Genomic DNA, 13,329 nt, shown 5'->3' on the forward strand with positions numbered 1-13,329 from the left:
TCTAACATGGAGAATTACATTGGTGAAAGTGCCACCTTGGTTAAATTAACAATGTAATACAGTAACATTGTCCCTGAGCCCATTATGTGCCTCTGTAACCCTTTCCACTACCGCCCACAAGATGGGTATGGGGTGCATAATAAATGAACTAAACTAAAAAACATTGTAGAGGTTAACATTGTATTGACCACCAAACAGCAGTAGGCCATTATAGTCATTAATGACTATAACAGACACCTCGAACACTTTTTATGTAGGACAGACGTAAATATTTGTATGTATTTATGTATGTAGGTTAGATTAGCAGTTTAAAAGCACTACAATCACCTGTGGTTGATTGTTCAATAAATCACCGAACTGTATGTTGACCACATCTCTAACACTGTCCATGAAGGACAGACGAAAATGTATATATGCTGGTTAGCATTATAAATGTGTGGTCACGTCTGTGGTATAAAATAATAATGATAAAATTATCTTCCATGTACAGTACTGTATATATTATTTGACTTTCCGTAGAGTTTACTGCACTGAGTTACTGGGTCACTACACATAAGGGGCATAACTGGCCGACCCCTCACAGTGTTCAAGAGAGAACTGGATAAGCACCTCCAAAGGATACCTGATCAACCAGGCTGTGACTCATACGTCAGGCTGCGAGCTGCCGCGTCCAACAGCCTGGTTGATCAGTCCGGCAACCAGGAGGCCTGGTCGACGACCGGGCCGCGGGGACGCTAAGCCCCGGAAGCACCTCAAGGTAAGGTAAGGTACTGTACTTGAAAACGACGAACTGAATTCATTTGGGTTGCTGTGAAGAAAATAGCGAGTAGGGAAGATGGTTAGTAATAAAAATAGTGAGAAGAGAAGGTTATGATGACGAAGATAGTATATGCAGTGAAGATAATGTGAGAGAGAGATAGAGGGGTGACTGACAAACCCAGACCAGTACAAGGAAAACATGAACGAGGTTAGGGTAAAATTGGTGGGTCGAGGACCTTCTTACCCTTTTGAAAGAGAGGGAGATATCAGCCTATGTTTCAGGCCCGAAGATGATAGATATAAGGGGAATGTTATCCAACATCTTGGGCAGAGAGAAAGATAAAGAGCGATCAAGGCAGGGGGTGGACATAAGCCAAAATAGTCCGGAGTCCAGATAGGTTCAGGAAGAGGAGGAGGATGGAGCCTGGGGCCTAAGGGGCTTGCAATGACATAGAAGAGAGAAGAGGTAGTAAAACAAGGTGAAACCTTGACAGGACACACAAAACTTGGAAGAAAGGACGGGTACACGAGAAGGAGAACAGAGAGAGAAACTCATGACATTAGACCAAGGTGGAGCAGAAGGATGTGAGGTGGTAGAGACAGCAGAATCCAGAACCTGGAAAATGGTTCCAGATCTGGAGAGTGGGCTGGAGGATCCTAAGAAGCCTCAAGAGCCCAAGTCATGTCAGAGAAGAAGCTAAGGTGATAGACCTGGTGTTTTCCCTCAGGAAAAAATACATGGTCTCTTGCAGTAAGAATGGCTTGTTCACACTTATTCATACAACACCTGGAGTATGCAGGATGGGCAGATAATGCAGTATGCTGGGAAAGAACACACTGACTTTAAATGACCGAATTCACAACACATTGGGCAAAGGAGCACTTCACTACAATGAGTCACAGCACTTTATCCATACTTAAAACACTTATTGCAGACGTAAATAGGGAATGTATCCCATCATGTCACTTCGCACCAGCAAGAATTACTGAGGGCAGGAGGATATGACCATCGAATGTGAGCTAAACAATTTGAAGAGGTATCAAATGACAACTGTGAGGGGATTGTGTGAATGAATTAACTTGAAAACAGAATGGCTCTGTGACTCAAAATGGTCTTTTAATTTCTGTGTGACATCTTGAAGGTCCCTGGATTCCATTGCAAAATAGGACAGGAGGATGACAGTGCCTCTTGTAGTATTCATAAACATGCTTCTAGATTACACCTCACAAACACATGAGAAGAAAGTGAAATGGTCAGCAGCCACTTTCGAAGGAGCCTCAACAATGCGTGCACCAAACTATTTGGAATGGAATGCTATCTTGGAATCAATTGACTGAGCGAGGAAGGAAACAAGGAATATACCCGTCTTGATGCATAGTAAACGCACAGATGGCTGAAGAACCACAGGATCTAGTTTGATGATGATGATGATATGATAACCATGATATGATTTTATATTTATTTTATTATATATATATATATATATATATATATATATATATATATATATATATATATAATATATATATATATATATATATATATATATATATATATATATATATATATATATATATATATATATATATATATATATATATATATATATATCTGTAGGGTAAGGCAGGTCCTAGTCAATAATGGCTTCTCCAATGGTTTCGTCGAAGACATCATAAGAAGGAAAGTGAAAAGCCATGCAACCTCTGAAGAGACAACTAACACAACACCTATACCCCCTATTAGACTATTTTACAGGAACTTCTTTTCCACAGCTCATAAAACGGAGGAAAGGGTCCTGAAAGATATTGTTAATAGAAACGTTATCCCTACAGACAAAAATCAGAGGATACAACTGACGATTTACTATAAAACCAGAAAAACGGCCAGCCTACTCATGAGAAACTCTCCAGACACAAAACAGAACGCTTTAAAAGAGACTAACGTCGTCTATGCCTTCAAATGCCCTCTTGGGGACTGTAAGCTCCAAAAAACCCAGTATATAGGCAAGACAACAACATCTCTTTCTAGGCGTTTAACGATGCATAAGCAACAGGGCTCCATTAAGGAACATATAATCTCTTCCCACAACCAAACCATCGCCAGAGAAATCCTAGTAAACAACACAGAAATCATCGATAGATACAGCGATAGCAGGCGGCTTGACGTTTGCGAGGCACTACACATCAAGAAGTCAACACCAGCAATCAACAGCCAATTATTGCACAACTATATTCTACCCACCTCAAGACTCCGCTCCAATATAGAAGCATCAAGAAATATGGACCAATAGGCTTTCTACAATCACTTCCATTCAATACCCATTGTTTTGTGTTCTGTCTTGTGTTGATGAAATTAATACCCTATTAATGCCACCTCACCCCATCCACCTCACTCAAATGTAGATATAAACAAATCGGAGATGTGTAAGTTCTATTCAGTTGTGTATGTGTAAACTAAAGTCTTTGAAAATGTAATAAGTTTTACGAAACGCGCTCAAGTGTCGCGTCAGACTAGAAATAAAAATGAATTTTGGAGAATTGATTTTTGAATTACCACCAACAGTGAAAAGAAATGTACGAAAGATTGAGAAAATTCGTGTTAGAATTATTAATCTTACTTATTCGGTCATATTTAATAATATATGTCTACAGGAAAGACTGCTACCAAAATATACTAAAATAAATATAAATATATATATATATGTGTGTATATCACGAAAATAAACACGTGATTAAGAATGTGACAATGTCAGACCACGGAGGAAAAATGAAACAGGAAATTTCCTTAAGTACTTTCGTATATTAAATACACCTTCTGAAGATGTATTTAATATACGAAAGTACTTAAGGAAATTTCCTGTTTCATTTTTCCTCCGTGGTCTGACATTGTCATATATATATATATATATATATATATATATATATATATATATATATATATATATATATATATATATATATATATATATGTCGTACCTAGTAGCCAGAACTCACTTTTTGGCCTACTATGCAAGGCCCGATTTGCCTAATAAGCCAAATTTTCCTGAATTAATATATTTTTTCTAATTTTTTTCTTAGGAAATGATAAAGCTACCCATTTCATTATGTATGATGTCAATTTTTTTTATTGGAGTTAAAATTAACGTAGATATATGACCGAACCTAACCAACCCTACCTAACCTAACCTAACCTATCTTTATTGGTTAGGTTTGGTTAGGTAGCCGTAAAAGTTAGGTTAGGTTAGGTTAGGTAGGTTAGGTAGTCGAAAAACAATTAATTCATGAAAACTTGGCTTATTAGGCAAATCGGGCATTGCATAGTAGGCTGAGAAGTGCGTTCTGGCTACTAGGTACGACATATATATATATATATATATATTTTATTAAATATGACCGAAAAAGTAAGATTAATAATTCTAACACGAATTTTCTCAATCTTTCGTACATTATGCTTCACTGTTGGAGGTAAATCAAAAATCACTTCTCCAAAATTCATTTTTATTTCTAGTCTGACGCGACACGGGCGCGTTTCGTAAAACTTATTACATTTTCAAAGACTTCACAAATACACAACTGATTAGAACTTGCGTTTCCCTGATTTTATATCTACATTTGAGTGAGGTGGGAAGGGTGATGTGGCATTACATTTGAGTGAGGTGGGAAGGATGATGTGGCATTAGAGGATATTAATAGGGTATTAAAAGTATCAACACAAGACAGAACACGAAACAATGGATATTGAATAGAAGTGTTTGTAGAAAGCCTATTGGTCCATATTTCTTGATGCTTCTATATTGGAGCGGAGTCTTGAGGTGGGTAGAATATAGTTGTGCAATAATTGGCTGTTGATTGCTGGTGTTGACTTCTTGATGTGTAGTGCCTCGCAAACGTCAAGCCGCCTGCTATCGCTGTATCTATCGATGATTTCTGTGTTGTTTACTAGGATTTCTCTGGCGATGGTTTGGTTATGGGAAGAGATTATATGTTCCTTAATGGAGCCCTGTTGTTTATGCATCGTTAAACGCCTAGAAAGAGATGTTGTTGTCTTGCCTATATACTGGGTTTTTTGGAGCTTACAGTCCCCAAGTGGGCATTTGAAGGCATAGACGACGTTAGTCTCTTTTAAAGCGTTCTGTTTCGTGTCTGGAGAGTTTCTCATGAGTAGGCTGGCCGTTTTTCTGGTTTTATAGTAAATCGTCAGTTGTATCCTCTGATTTTTGTCTGTAGGGATAACGTTTCTATTAACAATATCTTTCAGGACCCTTTCCTCTGTTTTATGAGCTGTGGAAAAGAAGTTCCTGTAAAATAGTCTAATAGGGGGTATAGGTGTTGTGTTAGTTGTCTCTTCGGAGGTTGCATGGCTTTTCACTTTCCTTCTTATAATGTCTTCGATGAAACCATTGGAGAAGCCGTTATTGACTAGAACCTGCCTTACCCTACAGAGTTCTTCGTCGACTTGCTTCCATTCTGAGCTGTGGCTGAGAGCACGGTCGACGTATGCGTTAACAACACTCCTCTTGTACCTGTCAGGGCAGTCGCTGTTGGCATTTAGGCACATTCCTATGTTTGTTCATTCCTATATAACAAACATAGGAATGTGCCTAAATGCCAACAGCGACTGCCCTGACAGGTACAAGAGGAGTGTTGTTAACGCATACGTCGACCGTGCTCTCAGCCACAGCTCAGAATGGAAGCAAGTCGACGAAGAACTCTGTAGGGTAAGGCAGGTTCTAGTCAATAACGGCTTCTCCAATGGTTTCATCGAAGACATTATAAGAAGGAAAGTGAAAAGCCATGCAACCTCCGAAGAGACAACTAACACAACACCTATACCCCCTATTAGACTATTTTACAGGAACTTCTTTTCCACAGCTCATAAAACAGAGGAAAGGGTCCTGAAAGATATTGTTAATAGAAACGTTATCCCTACAGACAAAAATCAGAGGATACAACTGACGATTTACTATAAAACCAGAAAAACGGCCAGCCTACTCATGAGAAACTCTCCAGACACGAAACAGAACGCTTTAAAAGAGACTAACGTCGTCTATGCCTTCAAATGCCCACTTGGGGACTGTAAGCTCCAAAAAACCCAGTATATAGGCAAGACAACAACATCTCTTTCTAGGCGTTTAACGATGCATAAACAACAGGGCTCCATTAAGGAACATATAATCTCTTCCCATAACCAAACCATCGCCAGAGAAATCCTAGTAAACAACACAGAAATCATCGATAGATACAGCGATAGCAGGCGGCTTGACGTTTGCGAGGCACTACACATCAAGAAGTCAACACCAGCAATCAACAGCCAATTATTGCACAACTATATTCTACCCACCTCAAGACTCCGCTCCAATATAGAAGCATCAAGTATGGACCAATAGGCTTTCTACAAACACTTCTATTCAATATCCATTGTTTCGTGTTCTGTCTTGTGTTGATACTTTTAATACCCTATTAATATCCTCTAATGCCACATCATCCTTCCCACCTCACTCAAATGTAATGCCACATCACCCTTCCTACCTCACTCAAATGTAGATATAAAATCAGGGAAACGCAAGTTCTAATCAGTTGTGTATTTGTGAAGTCTTTGAAAATGTAATAAGTTTTACGAAACGCGCCCGTGTCGCGTCAGACTAGAAATAAAAATGAATTTTGGAGAAGTGATTTTTGATTTACCTCCAACAGTGAAGCATAATGTACGAAAGATTGAGAAAATTCGTGTTAGAATTATTAATCTTACTTTTTCGGTCATATTTAATAAAATATGTCTACAGGAAAGACTGCTACCAAAATATACTAATATATATATATATATATATATATATATATATATATATATATATATATATATATATATATATATATATATATATTATATATATATATATATATATATATTTATATATATATATATGTCGTACCTAATAGCCAGAACGCACTTCTCAGCCTACTATTCAAGGCCCGATTTGCCTAATAAGCCAAGTTTTCATGAATTAATGTTTTTTCGTCTACCTAACCTACCTAACCTAACCTAACCTAGCTTTTTTTGGCTACCTAACCTAACCTTACCTATAAATATAGGTTAGGTTAGGTTAGGTAGGGTTGGTTAGGTTCGGTCATATATCTACGTTAATTTTAACTCCAATAAAAAAAAATTGACCTCATACATAGAGAAAAGGGTTGCTTTATCATTTCATAAGAAAAAAATTATAGTAAATATATTAATTCAGGAAAACTAGGCTTATTAGGCAAATCGGGCCTTGAATAGTAGGCTGAGAAGTGAGTTCTGGCTACTAGGTACGACATATATATATATATATATATATATATATATATATATATATATATATGTCGTACCTAGTAGCCAGAACGCACTTCTCAGCCTACTATGCAAGGCCCAATTTGCCTAATAAGCCAAGTTTTCATGAATTAATGTTTTTTCGACAACCTAACCTACCTAACCTAACCTAACCTAACTTTTTCGGCTACCTAACCTAACCTAACCTATAAAGATAGGTTAGGTTAGGTTAGGTAGGGATGGTTAGGTTCGGTCATATATCAACGTTAATTTTAACTCCAATAAAATTTTTTTTACCTCATACATAATGAAATGGGTACCTTTATCATTTCATTAGAAAAAAATTAGAGAAAATATATTAATTCATGAAAACTTGGCTTATTAGGCAAATCGGGCCTTGCATAGTAGGCTGAGAAGTGCGTTCTGGCTACTAGGTACGACATATATATATATATATATATATATATATATATATATATATATATATATATATATATATATATATATATATATATATATATATATATATATCATGGTTGTTGCATTGAACACACTATATATTGTATGCTACCCAATCCCCCCAATATATGTACCTAAGCCATACAGCTCTACCATTGTAATCATTGCTGTCATCTTAAATGTGCTATCAATGTGCTTTAATGTGCCTACTAATCTTTGTAAAAAATTCTTACAATGTACCCGTTAACATGTTATAAAGTTTGCCAGAAGTTACCCAATTAAAATTATTTGTTAGATTAATTAAGGACCTGCCCGAAATGCCGTGCATTCTAGTGGCTTTACAAGAATGTAAACACATTATGCTATGTATCCCTCATAAACCCAATGTACCTTCTTGTATATATAAATAAATAAATGTTTTAATCTCTGTACCTTACGCCAGAAAGGGAGCTTCCCAAGTTGCATTTGACAGCCCATTAAATCATTAAACTACTTTAGTCCTCTTACAGCCCATCTCTTGAAATGAAAGTACTTATAGTAATGATATGGTCAAAAGTTAAAATATGTCATGAAGGACCAATAGATAGAAGTTTTGTAGTATTGAATTCAGACAAACTGGAAAAAGTTTATATATTTATATTGCTAATAAAACCTAACCTAACTTATCCTGAGGCCAAATATAATATGTATATGTGCTATACTAGGCCTAGGAATATTTAACTTTGGTTTTTGCTTGATTTTCCAAACTATAAAAAGTACAAAAAAGGCTTACTGTGGCTCCATTACTACATATTGGTAAGATCGACCACCGTTACAAAAAGTACAGTACAGTACTTGTACTGTGAAAATAGGAGGATGGGTTGCCTCTTGCCACACACACCAGCCATGAAGAGGGCCGATATGTATTGATGCAAATATAACCCAAAAAGATCGACTCGTTGATTACCGTTGCTTATCAGTACAGTATAAATTAGTGCTTAACTATTAATGTACTGCATAAACTCCCTTGTTCCCTTTGAAACTTTCTATGAAGCTGCTTATCCTTGTACTCTAATACAATGCACATCATAGACTGATGTGATGGCTGATGAAAAAAAAACATTGAACATAATACATCTCCTTTCTGGATGAGACTCGGTAGCTCCCTGAAGCCATCTTGCCGAGATAGCTCCCAATTACTTGGTCACATCAGCCATGGAGGGACCAGAGCCAGAACCTGGGCCCACCTCACAGAGGTAGAGAGAGCAGGTGACATGATTACTCCATTGGGAAAGCCTCCAGACAGTCAGCAAACTAATGCAGACCATTGCTGGATTCAAAGACACCGAGACCTCAAAGCTAATAAACGAACTCCCCAACAATGTAAACAAAGGATCGAATATCTCGAAACGAGCATGAGCTCGTTAGCACTGACCTCATCAGTTGGGCGGGAAACGCAGAGCTCCCAGTCCTCCATACCAGTTCTGAAGCAGATGTGCAGATGACATCCACCAATTGAAGACCTGAAAGAGGGAATCTGGGAGTCACTTGAGCTCACCTAGAAAGAGGCGCTTCATTACATTTAATGCTGGTTTTATGGGGGGAGTCCTCTGTGGCTCCCTGAACATAACTGCCCACAGAGAAGAAAGAGAGGGACATGCCAGGGAAGAGAAACCAAAGGCAAGGAACACAAAAACCTAGATCAAGAAACTATCCAAACAGAATCAACCCGCAAAACATCCACTGAGGCAGAATCAGTGGCACGAAGGTAGTGGTCAAGAGATGTTGCGGGACATAGCACATGATGCACCCCTGGCCGAACCAACCATTTATAAGAACCAAAGGACACATCTGGAAGCCGTCAACTCAACCTTTGCCAGAAAAGGAGACACTCATCAAGGCCAAAAGAACAAAATCCGTGCCTCTGGAAAATAAACAGGAAGCTCCCCGACCCCACTGTAGGAAGTCAGCACCAACACGAAAACTGCCATAGAAAAAGAATCCCGGACTGAAAGGGACATGCTAAAACTGAAAAGGTGTTCTGAGGACATGATCCAAGGACCAGGAGGGCTCAGGTGGCACATGAGTAGGCCAGAGGTAAAACAATGAGTGAAATGGCTTCCGAAATGATGCCAAGTATCAAATGCAAACAGCAGAAGCTCTATCACCACTGCATGATAAGAAGCAACAGTATTTGGCACAAGATGCTGCTCAAAAAACATTCAAGAAATGAAAGGCACTCGCCAGGGAGCCAAAGTTGGGGACAAAATAATATACACATGGAAAATACTTGAGGGCCAAATCTACACAATAAAATAACATACTGGAGTGAACGATATGGAAGAAAATGCAAAAATAGAACCAGTGAAGAACAGGGGTGCCATAGGCACAATCAGAGAACACTGAATAAACATCAGAGCTCCACAATTGTTCAACATACTCCCAGGAAGTATAAGAAATATTGCCGAAACAAACATGGATATCTTCAAGAGAAAACTAGATACAGTAGTTTTCTTCAAGAAGTGCCGCACCAACCGGGCTGTGGTGAATACATGGGCCTGCTAGCACTCCAAGCAACAGCCTATTGGATCAAACTCTCACAAGTAAAGCCTGGCCCCAGGATGGACTTGGGGAGGGAGGAGAACAACTCCCAGAACCCCATCCAGGTACACTCCAGGGCATGTACAGCACAGACAATCAAACCCTGAGAAACTAGCAGATGAGCTACCTGCAGTATCCAACTCCAAAAGGCAATAGACCTAAGGAAGCCCCCCCCCCCCAGAGTGTAGACAATGAACCATAGGATTTGTTTACATTGTTGGGGGGAGTTCATTTGGCAGTTCTGAGGCTTCGATCTCTTTGAATTCAGCAATGGTCTGTATTCAGCCTTTCCTCATAAACGAAGGGCGAAGTCCATTCTATGCACCCCCCAAACCCCATTTATGAATGAAAAATGGTTTACACATGACTCACAACTGATGATGTCTGAATACTTCTGGAACGAGTGCTTAAATTACAACTTTGGTTTGAACCACAACACTGTAGATGCTCCTCCCATGAACTATAAATACAAATAATCGCCGACAGAATTTAAACACCTAACCTAACCAATGCCTAAATATGCACAGTATGCTAATATATAACAATATTAATTTATATTTGAGAATTCCTATTATGAATGAACAGCATGTTATATTGATGAATGCGTTCTTGGGGTTGCCGGCTGAATAGACTTGGTCTGAGGACGGGTTGCTGTATTGGTTCGCAGACTTTCAGGATGCATTTCCAGTGGGGGTGGAGGAGTGTTATCTGCTATTGCTCTCTCTCTCTGTGCCTCTGTGTTGGAGCCAGGTTCTGGCTCTGGTCCCCACTACATGTAAGGGGCATAACTGGCCAATCCCTCACAGTGTTCAAGAGAACTTGATAAAACACCTTCAAAGGATCAACCAGGCTGTGACTCATATCTCAAGCTGCAAGCAGCCACATCCAACAGCCTGGTTGACTAGTCCAGCAACGAGGAGACCTGGTCGACAACCGGGCCGCAGGGACACTAAGCCCCGAAAACACCTCAAGGTAACCTCAAGCTATACTAAACAAAACTAAACTACATGGCTGATGTGACCAAGTTGTTGGGAGTCGTCTCAACAATATGGCTTCAGGAAGCCACAAGGGGCTTTTCCCAGAAAAGAATCACTAAATAAATGCATGCTAATGTCTAATTACTAGTTACTAATCAATGCTAATTATCTAATTACACAAGTAAAACATATGAAAGTACTTACCCATTGCTCTATTTTCCTTATTTGGCCAATTTGTTATCTATTGTACTAGCTTATGATAAGCTTTTCTCTTCTTGTAAAAGTGTTGCCATCTCTTATAGGAGTGGAATGGGATACAAATCAAGAAAGGTTATTAAAACACAAATATTATCCAAAATGAATGTTAACTCCTTTATACAACATATTACAAATATGATAAACATACAAACAAGGTGATACCAACACCATTTACATTTTCTCATTTCACAAAAACACTGGGGTCAATATTACTTTGCGACTTAGCAACACAGTCGCTGGTGACATGACACTTGGATTGGCAGAAAAATAAAAATGCGATGAATCAGAGAAGTGCAAATTTGACGTCCTGACTAGTTTGGAGCGCAACTGGCAATGTTTGTCAACATCTCTTCAAGAAAACAAAATAATTACAATGCTGAATGCAACTACAGTAACATACTTTCTATGAACATTGAAACTTTGTATATTTCTGGACATAATCATTACAACTTTTAGCCATCTGCTCAAAACAAATTTTATGGTTTAATAGTACAGTAGATTGATTATGACGATGAAACGGGAACGTGCATGTATTAATTCAATTACTATTGAATTACCCGTCATCTATAATCTGATACATTGTCTTACAAAGGGATGTATATTTCCAAGAGCCCTTTCCCCATGAGCTAAGAGATTACTGCTTTAGTTTCTCATTAAATTAAATAACATCTGATTTAATAACACAATCTCCATGGCTTTTACTTGTCTAACAGTAGGTCAATCATTCTTGTACAGATTTGAATGAGAACCAAGTAAATTATGTTCTCTTCATTTAGTATTATTCTAGACACAAACCTATAGCTGATCAGACTAAGAATGAAACAGTAATGAAACTGGAAACTAAAATCGGATTTCCTAATATTTAACAGAATTACACAGAACAGATGAAACTAGTCTTATTTGAAATGGCATTTTTGGGCATATAATCAAGACTTAACAATAGTGCAAACTTTAATAATTTGTATATTGTAAGCAATTATAGGAAAATGGCAAGATCATTTAAATAAAATATGTAAAGAAAAGAAAGTTTGAATACATGAAATGAGCTGGTAAAAACTTATACAGGACTCCAATACTAAAACTATCAAATAATATTCGTTTAGCTATCAATTAATGTTTTAACAATGATCAATTGGGTATCAACCATACAACTTGTATTTCTGTTCCAACATTCATAAGAGGACAAGTTAATATAGTGATACATTATATATATATATATATATATATATATATATATATATATATATATATATATATATATATATATATATATATATATATATATATATATATATATATATATATATATCTATCGAAGCATATATATATATATATATATATATATATATACATATACATATACATATATATATATATATATATATATATATATATATATATATATATATATATATATATATATATATATATATATAATAGAAAGAGAACTGTAACAAAACAGCATATGGTATTTAATTTCACAGTTTCCTTCTGCACCGGGCAGAAAGAATGGCACTTCAGCACAAGGGACTATGTAATAAGACGTGAGTACAAGCCAACTACCAGAGCTGCACACTCCACCTAGAGAGGGTAGGTCTGTTTAAACATCACATTTGTTTTAGCAATGTTATTACACTAATAATAATAAAAAAGTCAATCAAACGGCTTAAAGTTCTTATACTTGTAAACTTACACTGCATATAAATAATTAAAAACCATCTTATTTAGAAATTGCATGATTATATCTGATAAGGCATTGTCAAACAGCTGCTTTTTACAATAACTCAACTTGCCCTTTGTCCAGTATCAGGCTAACTCGTGTTATGCATAGTGTATGATTTCCAGTGCTCAAACTTGCCTACATTTGCAAATAGATGCTGTCAATAACTCCAAATATAAAATAAAACTTATTAAAAAAGTACTTTAGCATTTTTTAATTTAAATCTTGACGAAATACAGTTATCAGATATGACAGTGAATTTTCTTTTG

At 37.1% G+C, this 13,329-nt stretch overlaps 1 protein-coding gene across 1 annotated transcript in view; it reads right to left on the minus strand.

The window, feature by feature from the left end:
- LOC138356891 (uncharacterized) overlaps positions 1-13,329 on the minus strand; it is a 418,031-nt gene that overhangs the window by 131,916 nt on the left and 272,786 nt on the right. The gene's annotated exons all lie outside the window — the stretch shown is intronic.

The sequence above is a fragment of the Procambarus clarkii genome, chromosome 7 (assembly GCF_040958095.1).
Source record: "Procambarus clarkii isolate CNS0578487 chromosome 7, FALCON_Pclarkii_2.0, whole genome shotgun sequence".
NCBI classification, from domain to species: Eukaryota; Metazoa; Arthropoda; class Malacostraca; order Decapoda; family Cambaridae; genus Procambarus; species Procambarus clarkii.